This window comes from Manis pentadactyla, chromosome X (assembly GCF_030020395.1).
Source record: "Manis pentadactyla isolate mManPen7 chromosome X, mManPen7.hap1, whole genome shotgun sequence".
Lineage (NCBI taxonomy): Eukaryota > Metazoa > Chordata > Mammalia > Pholidota > Manidae > Manis > Manis pentadactyla.
In genome coordinates this window covers 125,868,827-125,881,734 of record NC_080038.1, presented here as the reverse complement: position 1 = coordinate 125,881,734, position 12,908 = coordinate 125,868,827, and the positions used below count along the sequence as shown (strand labels likewise).

General features: G+C 39.1%; 1 long non-coding RNA gene across 2 annotated transcripts in view; it reads right to left on the bottom strand.

Moving 5' to 3' along the window:
• LOC118935151 (uncharacterized) overlaps positions 1 to 12,758 on the bottom strand; it is a 40,333-nt gene extending 27,575 nt beyond the window's left edge. Inside the window, exons 1-3 of one of the 2 annotated variants that reach the window (XR_008995028.1) lie at positions 12,696 to 12,758; positions 9,216 to 12,608; positions 4,665 to 4,701 (exon numbers count right to left, since the gene is read on the bottom strand). This is a non-coding gene — a long non-coding RNA (uncharacterized LOC118935151). Of the gene's footprint in view, positions 1 to 4,664; positions 4,702 to 9,215 lie in introns of both variants that reach the window. The other variant, XR_008995027.1, reaches the window with a different exon arrangement.
• Positions 12,759 to 12,908: the final 150 nt, after the last annotated feature.

Here is a 12,908-nt window from a genome sequence, read left to right as displayed (position 1 = left end):
GTAAACATCTCCTGAATATAAGCATGAGCAACTTCTTCCTGAACGCATTGCCACAAGCAAGGGAAACAAAACCAAAAATGAACTCATGGGACTACCTCAAACTAAAAAATTTCTGTATGGCAAAGGACACCATCAACAGAACAATAAGGCATCCTACACAATGGGAGAATATATATGTAAATGACATATCCGACAAGGGGTTAACATCCAAAATATATACAGAACTTACATGCCTCAACACCCAAAAAGCAAATAACCCAATTAACAAATGGGCAGGGGATATGAAGAGACAGTTCTCCAAAGAAGAAATTCAGATAGGCAACAGACACATGAAAAGATGCTCCACATCACTAATCATCAGGGAAATGCAAATTAAAACCACAATGAGATATCACCTCACACCAGTAAGGATGGCCAGCATCAGAAAGAGTAGGAACAACAAATGCTGGTGAGGATGCGGAGAAAGGGGAACCCTCCTACCCTGCTGGTGGGAATGTAAGCTAGTTCAACCATTGTGGTAAGCAGTATGGAGGTTCCTCAAAAAACTAAAAATGGAAATACCATTTGACCCGGGAATACCACTCCTTGGAATTTGCCCAAAGAATACAACTTCTCAGATTCAAAAAGATACATGCACCCCTTTGTTTATCGCAGCACTTTTTACAATAGCCAAGATATGGAAGCAACCTAAGTGCCCATCAGTAGATGAATGGATAAAGAAGCAGTGGTACATATACACAAATGGAATACTATTCTGCCATAAGAAAGAAACAAATCCTACCATTTGCAACAACATGGGTGGAGTTGGAGGACATTATGCTCAGTGAAATAAGCCAGGCGGAGAAAGACAAATGCCAGATGATTTCCCTCATTTGTGGAGTATAACAATGAAGCAAAACTGAAGGAAGAAAACAGCAGCAGACTCAGAGACTCCAAGAATGAACTAGTGGTTACCAAAGGGGAGGGGTGTGGGAGGGCAGGTGGGGAGGGAGGGAGAAGGGGAATGAGGGGTGTTATGTTTAGTACACATGGTGTGGGGGATCACGGGGAGAACAGTGTAGCACAGAGAAGGCACATAGTGGATCTGTAGCATCTTACTACACTGATGGACAGTGACTGCACTGGGGTGTGGGTGGGGACTTGATAATATGGATAAATGTAATAACCACATTTTTTCATGTGAAACCTTCATAAGTGTGTATATCAATCATACCTTAATAAAAATTAAAAAAATAAAAATAAAAATAAAAAAACAATGCATAGCTCAAAGCCAGCCATGGAGTACTGAGAGAACATAGGCAAGGATCTATTTAGAGCATCAGATAAATTTCAAGTGGGTTTATTCTCACTACTAACAATCTATTCTTTGAATAAGACTCCCTTTGATTCAAAATCCCTTGTAACTTATTTTCAGCATTATTGCCGAGGATAAATGGCTTCCTGGTTAAGAAAACACAACAAAACAGAACAGAACAGCCAAATGGGTATCTAGGCTCATAAAAAAACAAATGCTCTGGTAAGAAGTATGACTGTGCTTATGATCCAAGCAATATTTCTTAAAAATACAAACCAAAGTCAGGTGGACAAAGACAAGTATCAAACGATTTCACTCATCTGTGGAGTATGAGAACAAAGAAAAAACTGAAGGAACAAAACAGCAGCAGACTCACAGAACCCAAGAATGGACTAAGAGTTACCAAAGGGAAAGGGACTGGGGAGGATGGGTGGGAAGGGAGGGACAAGGGGGAAAAGGGGGCATTACGATCAGCACAGATAATGTTGGGGGGGTGACACGGGAAAGGCAGTGTAACACAGAGAAGACAAGTAATGATACTATAGCATCTTACTACACTGATGGACAGTGACTGTAATGGGGTATGTGGTGGGGACTTGATAATAGGGGGAGTCTAGTAACCATAATGTTGTTCAAGTAATTGTACATTAGTGATACCAAAATAAAAATAAATAAATAAACCACAGATACTCAAAAGCACACAAAGGTATAGATTAATGAATCATTATAAAGTAAGCATCCTTGATCTTATGATCACACCTGGGTTATCAAATCGGCTGGCATCAGCCTTGCAGAAACCCCTCCCTGTACCTCGTCCCCACTACAAGCCAATCCCCCAAAAAAAGAAATCTGCATCCTGACTTTAAAGGAATATCTTCTGTTCTTTTACAGCTTTATCACCTGAGCATGCATCCCTAAACCTGGGTTGTCCAGTTTGGGGCCATGAACCTCCTGTTGCCACTGAGCAGTTGAAATGTGGCTGGTCCAAACTGGGATGTGCTGTAAGTACAAAACACCCACCAGATTTCTAAGATTAGTACAAAGAAAAAAAGAATATAGACTGTCTCATTAATGATTTTTTGTCCTATTGAAAACATGTTGAAATGACAATATTTTGTATATTCTGATTCAAATAAAAATATTGTTTGTTAAATTAAAAAAAATACAAACCAGATTACCTCTAACAAACTATTTCATGAAACAACTTTGCAGTCTAAACATTTATGTGTCTTCATGGAGATAGTCTCCTTTTAACCTGGGCATCTGTTTAGCTAGAAGGTGACTGTGAGAAGTAAAGCCCCACAGTGGAGGGGTCAGCCTGTGGGCTCTGTGGCTTGCCTGTTACTGCCCTCCTCTGTCAAGGAACTGTGTTTATATATGCAAACGACTGCAGCTACTTGTTAAGGTTTTATGGGGCAACGATTAGCACTGATAATTTAGGGTGAATGAACAGGCTCTGGATCCAACAAAAGATTATCAGTGCAAACTGTCTTGGATAGGAAGGCAGAGGACAGTTCACGAAGTAAAGAAATGTATTAATTTAGGTAGAAAAAAAGGGCTGAGCTAGAACTGGACTCAAAGGACCAGAAGGCTGAGCAGTAGGGGGAAGTTGGGGCCTCCTTCAGTATGAGCTGAAGTATAAACCCAGGGACCAGACTTGAACGACCATCACTGTCACAGCTTAGAATGGGCCAGGGGCAGACGCAAAGTGTACCTGTAAAACTGCACACCTACTTATGTGCTTCTGCTTATTGCAGATATATCTTGGGGACATAAAAATCCTCTTGCCTATAAGAAAATTGTATTTATTTTTAAGTTGTTGACACCCTCAAGGCAGCCAGACCAAGAGTGTGCACCTTCCACAGGGATTCTATTTCTCAAGGCTGTAGGGACAAGTCAGTGGCAGCAAAGGCTGGACACCTGGCATTCTGGCTATGCATTGCCTGATATCCTGGCATTCGAGCAACAGAGTCCCTAGAATGTGGTGTTGCCTCCCAATTATCTCCAAAGTTAGCTCCCAGGTTGTTCAGTTTTAGGCCAACGTTCAAAGAAAAGTTAACACCTTATATATAGTATACTTTCTCCTGACTCATTAGAAAAGACTTGAGGGCCACTTCACGGAAAAGCCATTTTATTCCACTCCAATTCCCAAATCTCTTAATGCATTTTTATTGTGATAACGTACACATAATATAAAATTTACCATTTTAAAGTGTATACAGTGCAGTGACATTAAGTACACTTACAATGTCATGTAAACATCACCACAATCTATTTCTCTTACTGCATGTTTTTCATCTAGTGCTCAAACTAGAAAATGGCTATTGAGTTTGAAAAACATATTTTGGGATTGACAGCATATGGTTGAAAACCACTTGTTTTATATAAATATGTCCTAAATCAAACACTTCTAATAATGACATCTAAGTACTAATAAGTAAGTTACTTATCTGCTTGATCTAAATCTGCTCCAATACACATGAGCTAAGAATTTCAATAGCTATTATTTTCTTATTACCAGAGATAATGTACAGCAGACTTACATTATTACTCCTAGGGTAGCTCAGAAGAAGCATTTCCAACCTCGATATATAAAATAGGGGCATTCCTAAAGTTTTCAATGAAGTGAAGTGTGATAAGGAGAATCTGATTTTTCATCTTAATTTCACTATACTATTAAACCAAGAAATATGTCTAGGTCTTTGTGACTGCTGCATGTTCTATGAAATGAGCAGGTGTGTGTGTGTGGAGGAATGTGTGAGTGCGCTACTCCCCTAAACAACTCTCTTGTTCATGATTCCTCTGTCTAGCCCCACAGCTGGGGGCTCATCAATTCACCCTCTTATCTCTGTATAGTCCAAGTTGCAGCTTGCAGATGACCAGGCCCCTCCTTTGGATGGAGTAGCCAACCTAAGATTCTTCTTATTCCCAGGAAAATTAAGAGACAGATCTAGACATCCTGCTCACTTGCCTGAGGGGCAGGATGCTCAGCTCTTGGTCAGATGCTAGTCTACAAAGGCATCTCCCTTTCCTTTACCGACTTCCTACTGTGGAATGGGATTGTGATAGTTGATGCTTTTCTCATGATGACTAAACCTCCTAAGCCTCCCTCAATCTACCCTCCTGCGCCCCCCTGCCCAAAGTGCCAATAAAAGTAACTTTCGTTCGACCTCTTTTAACAATAACATTAGACCTTTGCAGAATTCCAGATTAACTGAGAGTGAAAGTCACAGAAGTGAGAAAGGCAAAGAGGGAAACTGACTAATGTCAACAGATGATTTTGCTGGTTGCTGATTCACACATTTTTCTCTAGTAACATTAGAAATTATCCTTAATATGTTGCTTTATCAGTGAATTTCATTGTGCATACCTGTTGTTGACAGTGATTTTGATAGTGGTTTTGTTGTCTGAAAAGTAGAGATTGGTTTTATTACTTATGGTTAATAATTTATATAACTTCTCCTAAATTCATAATCTTTGAATCTGATTATCCTTTGTGCTTAAGAGTTTTTTTCTCCCCAGCAATTCACAAAGGAGAACAAGGGTTATTTTTTTTATCTAATCCCATTTAGCTTCTACTTAATGCCTCTGGGTAGAGGACATGCTCTATTACTTAGAGGAGTAGAATAACGGCTGCATAAACAGAACAACAGCTGCTACATAAACTAGCATCCATCTGCTATTACTACTCTTGATCCACTTTAGCCATGTTTATTTTACAGTGAGTTGGGAAGAGCATGGGTCTGGAGAGAGAGGAGATAAGCTAGTCCTTTCGCCTGCTCTGCTTTTTCAGAGCTTTCTGATAAGTCATTTCCTCCCCACCACCTCAGAACTTCTAGTCTCCCATCACCTCACAGTAGGAAGAGATCTATGGATGATTATTGATGATGGATTAAAATAATAGGTTTCTGATCATACACAATACCAAATTAGATATGGCCTTTTTTTAGGTATCATGGTATTCTATCTTCTGATCAGTTATTTATTATCACCTACTACATGCAACCGAAACATATTTTACTAAATTGTAGCAAGAGAATAATACAGTCATGTACATTATTGAGTAATAAAACGTCAAGCAAAGACAAGGCCTAAGACTGTAATTGTGATTTATTTTCAAGTTTTTCTACCTACATAGATCTCTTGCTTGTTTTCTTCCTGACCTTCTTAAAGGAAAATGGCACTCTATCTTCATTTTATGCCCTTACGTTATCAAATTTACTTTTCTCCCCAAGGCCTACAATTCCATTTTGAGAATTACAGCCAGACTGAATTTACAACCTCACTCCTAGTGTTAGGTAGAAAGACAGAAATGAGCGGGATGAAAAGGAGAGAGTGCCCCTTAAAAATGACTCAGAGAGTGGATCAGATAGAACCAGAGAGCCAGAAATGACTCAGAGAGTTAATCAGATGAAGCCACAGGGTCCAAGAGTGACTCAAGAAATGTGCAGGGTCCCCCCAGGGACGAAACATCAGAAGCACAGGCACAGCACAGCCCCGTCCCCATTTCACCAACCAGAACAAGCCCTAGAGAGCTAAGAGCTGTCAATCAAGGACCTCTCTGCCCAGCCAAAACTTCATAAAAGAAGCCTCAGAATGAGGCTCACTTTAGGCAGGCCCGGTCTGTTACTCTCTGCAGAGTGCAGGAAAACTGACTTGGCTTTCTTGACTTTGGGTTCTCACCTCACTATATCTGACTTTCCTGTGACACCGAGCTGAGTTCCTTCTTTCCTAACACTAGTAGGAAAAGAATACCCTAAGGTGTCAGCTAGGGTTAGGCAGCAATACCTCATCCTCAGACTAGTACCTTTTTGCAATATGAAACCTGGGCCTGAGTGCCAACTTCAGTGATACAGTTCCTCTCCTTTGGATTCATTTATTTTTTCTAAGACCTAGGTTCTTAGGCCAACTCAGCACAATTTCTTTCTTGTAGGTCCTCTACAATCTAATGCAGCCTGATTCCTTTTTCTGCTCTCTCTACTTGATACCACAGGCAGCAAGTGGAACCCAGTGAGTCCTGTGTCTTTGTTGCTACCTGTCCCCAGAGACTTTCTGTCCCAAAGGCATGCACTTGGATAAAAGGAAAAAGCAAAAACCTTGAGAACAGAACTAATCAAATAAATGAGAAAAGCCTCATTATTAGACGACTAGAAACTAGTTGTAATATCACATACAATCTGCAATTTGCAATGAATTATCAGATTCTTTTTGGAGCCAATTGAGCAGAAACATGCAAATGAACTCACTGTTATATTCAGAAGTTGCACCACAATTCTAGTTGTGATAAGATAGTGCGTCCACTTTTCCCTAGTCTTAGGTGGTTTTCCCTGATAGAGTGATGCTACTAGAGGTAAGTGTTTAAGGTTTAGGTCATTTGTACTACCAACTCCCTATTTCTTAAATAAAAGGGCTAGTAACATTATTGATGACAATTAGTTCAGAGCCCCAAAAGGCCCAAAAGAAATGGCACGGTTTTTCAGTTTAATGTGCCATGTCATAAAACTTACATACGACTTTCTGCCACTGACCTTCTCTTTCATATAACCTCACTTCAGACCAGAAGATACCTGAGAGGTATCTTCCCATGGCTGGCCGACTAACCCTTGAAGATTAATAGGACGAGACTAAATTTTAGTCTGCCCGCTTAATTCTTCTGAACATCTAATTTTCAATCCAATTGGGGGTCTTTTACTTGTATCTCAGGCCTATAGCTTTGGGGGTGATGCATGATATCTCCTGATCATCCACGCACATAGTCCATTCTATGGCCAAATCCATCTACTCATTCTAGTGGCTGAATGGGATTGAAAAGCAGGACCTCTCTCCTAACATCAGTGTTCCAATATGAGCGCTAAGGACTGGGCAGTTCCACGGGTGGCCCTCCCTTTACCTGACATTTTATCCACTGCTCTGTCCTCAATTCACCTTCAACATTCCTCCTGTCTCCGGTCTTCTCTCCTGATGCTTTGTGAAGAACAACTGAAGTCAGGGACCCTGCTTCATTCACATTGGCGTCCCCTGAATACCGAGCACCATACTTTGGACATAGTAGGTACTCAAGAAATATGAAGCATGTTCCCATTTAACATGTTTTAGATCTACACATATTGTTCTCTACTCCAAAATGAAGGCCATTGTGCAGGCCATAAACAATTAATGGACTTCAGCAACCAGTAACTAACTGTTTTCAATTTGTCTTACATGCTGCCATCAGAGATGTTCAGCAGAGTTATTGATTTGATAATATCACATCCCTCCTCAAAACCATTAGACTGTCAGGCAATAAATGAAATACAAACTTCTGAACACAGTCTTTTGGACAACAGACTCACTACGTTCTTTACTCTGTTTCTCTTTTCACCTTCCATCCCAACCATAAGAACATACTCAGTATCGAAATGCAAAGCTTAATTATTACAACTGTTTACCCCACTACTATCTTGTCACATTTGCTTCCTATTGTTCTGATTTCTTCGGTTCCTAAGTCTATTTCATTAAGCTTACTGTGAATGCCCTTTGTGTTAGCATTAGAAAAAAACAGAACTAAGGAGTTGAAGAAAGAGAAGAGAGAGGGGGTAAATGGTAGAACAGGTGTGATGCATCCACAGTTGAGCCTTGGGAAGCAAGGAGCTCTGTCAGAACAAGAGGACTTAGTCAAAGGCCTTGAACCTGTGTTCTCTGTAAGGTTAAGAGAATGTTACATGGGTACAATGAGCTGAGCCAGACCAGACAATGCTGTTAGCTATATTTTGTTGTGCTCTGGCCTGGAACTGTCCTAGGTATACTTAAATGTTTTCTAATCCTGTATATTTGAGAGGAATGGGGGAGAAGCTCCAGGTCATGCATGGAGTTCTTCATTTTAGCTGAGCCAAGATTTTTAGTAAAATGGTATCCAGAGTTATTGAAAGGACTCAAAGTGATTCTGTAGCTCTGTAGTCTAGGCTGGGGGGACAGGAGAAAGAGGGAGGCAGTAATAAATGCTCTATAAAACTACACATAATCATTATTCTCTCACCTTTGTTTCTTTAAACTGTTCTAATACTGGCCTAGTCAGTTTCCTTCCTTCAGTATCTTTGTCTCCTATTAGCACTAAGTAACTCAGAGAAACTGGCTTCTATCACTCTTAAGCTCAAAATCCTCCTGGGAAGCTTAGTTTGACCGCCGACACCATTTACCACCACACACTGCTTCACTTTACCCAACCATTTTCATCAGTTTGGGATTTACAAAACCTATCATGGACCTCATTTAGTTTGAGTGTTTAAAAATGACGGTGTTGGGTATGTGTGTTTCATTAGGAGTTATTTTATATGCATGAAATATTATTCAAGTTTGAGGGGAACAGGACATCAGCAGAATAGGTGACCACCAAGGCTTGAGGGCTGAAAGGTCCCTAAGCCAAATAAAAAAAATCTTCTCCACTGGCCTTGATTTTGCATCAGTAGAAATTGATTACTTTGGATCACAGTGCAAATATCCTTAGGATGGGGTAACATATTGTCATTAATACTTTACAGAAAACTAATTTATCACTATTAGGAAACAATAACCTCAAGAGGCACAAGTAATGGATGTTTGAATGGGGAAAGGAGGAAAGAATAGATCCAGCTCCCAGAAAGCCACCTGGAGGAAAGACGTAGTACTACCTGAAAGGGGAGTGAAGGTCCTGCATATCAGGGGAGCGTAGAACAAAAGTGAGAATAAAGAGAGGAGGAGGTAGAGCATGGATGACTACCTTTGCCTACTTCACAATTTGAGCTCAGTCCCAAGAGGTTGCAAAAGATGAGAGTTTCACTACATACAAGCAGAACTACAAGGATGGAGGATTGCACAGAATTGGCCTTCATGCAGCACTCCTGGGTAATTATGAAAATGTTAATTAAAAATAACATTGGTTTATGAAGTTTTCTTAGATACTTACTTAATTGGTGAATCATGAGAAGGGAAGATTCCAAGAGCTGCGGGTGGATTTTCAGAGAGAAAAAGAAAATTATTAGTTATCGGTATCCTACACAAGCTACAGGTAAAATGATAATTAACAGACCTTAATAGGTCTTTATTTCCTGCTGTCACTGCTCTGTTTAAACCTTCCAGGGACTCCCTGGGAGGCCTAAAATATACCTTAAGATCTGGGATCACTGCTTACTTCACAGCTTTACCTCTGGTCACCATTCCACATATATTCTATGTTCTAGAGATAGTGAACACCATGCAATTCCCTTTGCCTTTCTCCCTTACTATTTCCTTTGTAACTTTAGTGTCCCTCTTTTAGATTTCTCATCCTTTAGGACTCACTCAGCTCATGTCACCTCCGTCAGAGAGCCTTCCTTGAAATCTGCCTATGTAGACAGGCATCCTCCATAATGCTCCCAGAGCACTCTAGACATCCTTCCATTCTAGGACTTTCTATGCTGTATTGTGATTACTAGCTGACAGTGCCTGGCATATAGCCAACATGCAATAACATTTATTTGTTGAATTAATTATTTAACACATGTGTCGGCTCAATGTTTGCTCACTAGTCTGCCTGTCATTAATCTATTCCCACGCAAATACTGTCCAACATGCTCTGTATGTCACCTAGAAAAGTTCAATAAGTGGATTTTGGTAAATATTTCTGGATAATCATACTAAAGCAGGTCTTCATGTAGAGTATGTCCACAGGAATACTGGGATGGTGTTATTAAATTATGCACATACATGACTCAACAGAATGCTCTGAATAATAGAAGGTACTATTACAAATTAGGGCTGGTTCAAAGTCAAGGTGAATTGCTATTTATTTTTCTCCCAATAAATGTGAAGTGAAGAGTAACCAATAAATTCCAATGATCTACTTAAGAAGTTTTACTTGAATTCTATGTACCGTCTTGAGATTATTGTGTATGAGTAAGTTTTTGCATGTGTACAGTTTTGGAAAGGAAGGAGCTGGAATTAATAGTGCACAAACCTGAAAAATTAAGTATAAAGATAATACGGTGGTGGTGGTTTTGAAATATGTCTACAAATTCTTTGAGAATACTCCCCCCAAGAGGTGGAAGGTAATTCTCTTCTCCTTGAGTGTGGACTGGAATCAGTGACTTACTTCTAATGCAAAGTATATGGTGGAAGTGAAGGTGCCTAACTTCTGAGACTAGGTTATAAAATATATTGTGGCTTCAGTCCCTCTCTTGGATCACTCACTCTGGGCGAAGCCAGATGCCATATCATGAAGATACTCAAGAAGCCCTACAGAGAGGCCCATATGGTGAGAAACTAAGATATCCTGCCAACAGCCATTATGAGTGAGCCACCTTGGAAATGAATCCTCCTGTCCCAGTCAAGTGTTTGGATGACTGCAGCAGCCCTGGCTAACATCTTGACCATAACCTCATGAGACACCCTGAGTCACAACTACCCAGCTAAGTTGCTCCTATATTGCTAACCACAGAAACTGGTAAGTAATAATGTTTTTTTTTAAGATGCCAAGTTTTGCGGTGATTTGTTACTCAGGAATGGATAACTAATTATTATTAATTAATTGATAACTCATAGACAACTGTTAAAAAAATAAGAAACTCTTCTTTCTTTCCTAGCAATATGGTGGATTAAATATCCTCAAGAGCCTAACTGTGTAAAGCCTATTAGAAATGCAATGGGAATTTGATAAAAGTACAACTATAATGTAGAATTTCAATACACCTCTTTGATAGCTGGGCACATTTAGGAGGCAGTAAGAAAAGAGTCCAGTAGACAAAAAAAATCAGTAAAGACATAAAAATTGAATAATATAATCAATAAATGTAATTTAATATTCATTTTAGAGTCTATATCCTTCGAATAGAGAATATTTTTGATATGTCCATGAAACACTTTCCATCAATCACATATTTGGTCACAAAGAAATCCTTAACAATTTCAATGTGTTGAAGATTTACAGGCTGTATTCTGTGAACCTAATTTTTAAAATGTGACCCAAAATATTAATTTCTTGATGATTAAGAAATATTCTTATGGATAGCTCTTAGATCAAAGAAGGAATTAAAATGAGAAAGTATAATCTAGCTCAAAAAAGAACACTATCAAAACCTGTGGGAATAGCTTTTGTTATTTCCTATAAGTTCTGATAAAAGGTGTTCTTTTCATTGCTTCTCCCATGAGAATCTATAACTGACTGCTTGACTGTTCGACTTACACGTCCCACCTGGATACCTACAGGCACCTCAAACTCAATATATTCAAAGCAGAACTAATTTTCTCTCTTCCAAACTTGTTCATCTTTCTGTATTGCCTATCTACTGAATGGCAACGCTTTTCACTATCCATTTAGTTGCCCAGTCTAGAAATCTGGGAGTTGTCATCAGTTATGTCATCTCCCATATTAATCAGTAACCAAATCTCATCCATTCAGCCTCCTTAGTTTGAGTCTAATCTGTACCCAGCTCTTCATTCTCACTGCCAGTGACTTTTTTCAGGATTTGTTTCTAGCCTTGACTATTAGAATAGCCTCTTTAATTGTCATAAGAGACAGCATGGTATTGTGGATTTACTAAGAAGACAGACCTGGGTTAAGACCCTGCCTTTGCCACATACTATATGAAACCTTAGGCAAGATAATTTACCACTCTGAGACTTAGCTTACTTATATGTAAAATGGTAGATAAAAATAGTTCTGACCTCATTAAATCGGTGGGAGGGTTAAATGAGAGAATACAGAGTTCAGCATAGTACCTGGCATAAGGCAAGCGTTCAATAAATGCTGTTATTTTAGTTTTCTTACTGCTTCCAGTCTCTTCACCTCTAATTCTGCTTTCTCTTTTTTAGAAAAGGCAAATTCTGATACTATGCCTCTGTCAATACCCTTCAAGTGTTGCCCTTTGATGATAGTTTTATCCTATTAGAGATTATAGGTAGATTTCTTGCCATGGCCTATCAGAATTTTAATGACCCAGCCCTTCTCTACCTGTCAAGCTTCATATTCTGCAATTTTCTAACTTGAACTTTTAGCTAAAGCAATTCTGAGAACATTTGTATTTCCACAGACACAGTATGCTCTCATGTCTGTATTTTGACAAATGTAAATGTATTCCCTTTTCCTGGAAGGTTCTCTTTCCATTTGTCTGTTTAGAAAATTCACATCTCAGCTCAATTGTAGCCTCTTCTGTTAAAGCTTCCTGGCTTCCCTGTGTCTCCACTGGACATTATACACACCTCTATTATTATACTTACCATGCTGGGTTGTGATTATTGGCATGACTGTTCTCCACTAGAATGTAAAATCCAGGGTATGGACCACGGCTTTTCTACTTTGCATGTTTGTTAATTAGCAGAGTGCCTGGCATGTGGCAGAAGCTCAATAAGTATTAGTTAGGTTAAGGATTAATGGAGTGCAGGGTTCTTAATAACTACTGCTAATGTTTACCTGAATCATAGCTTAAATTTGAGTTCTTGGCCTTTCTTCCATTTAAATCAGCATTTGTCATCTATATATGCCACAAAAAATATAAAAACAGAAAATCCTCAAAGGAGTTTTTAAAGAATTTGAGTATAAGCTATTATTTCTATATTTCCTAATTTGTTGGAATTATTTATAATAATTTTAATAAAATTGAAATTTCTATGTTTTAAATGTATA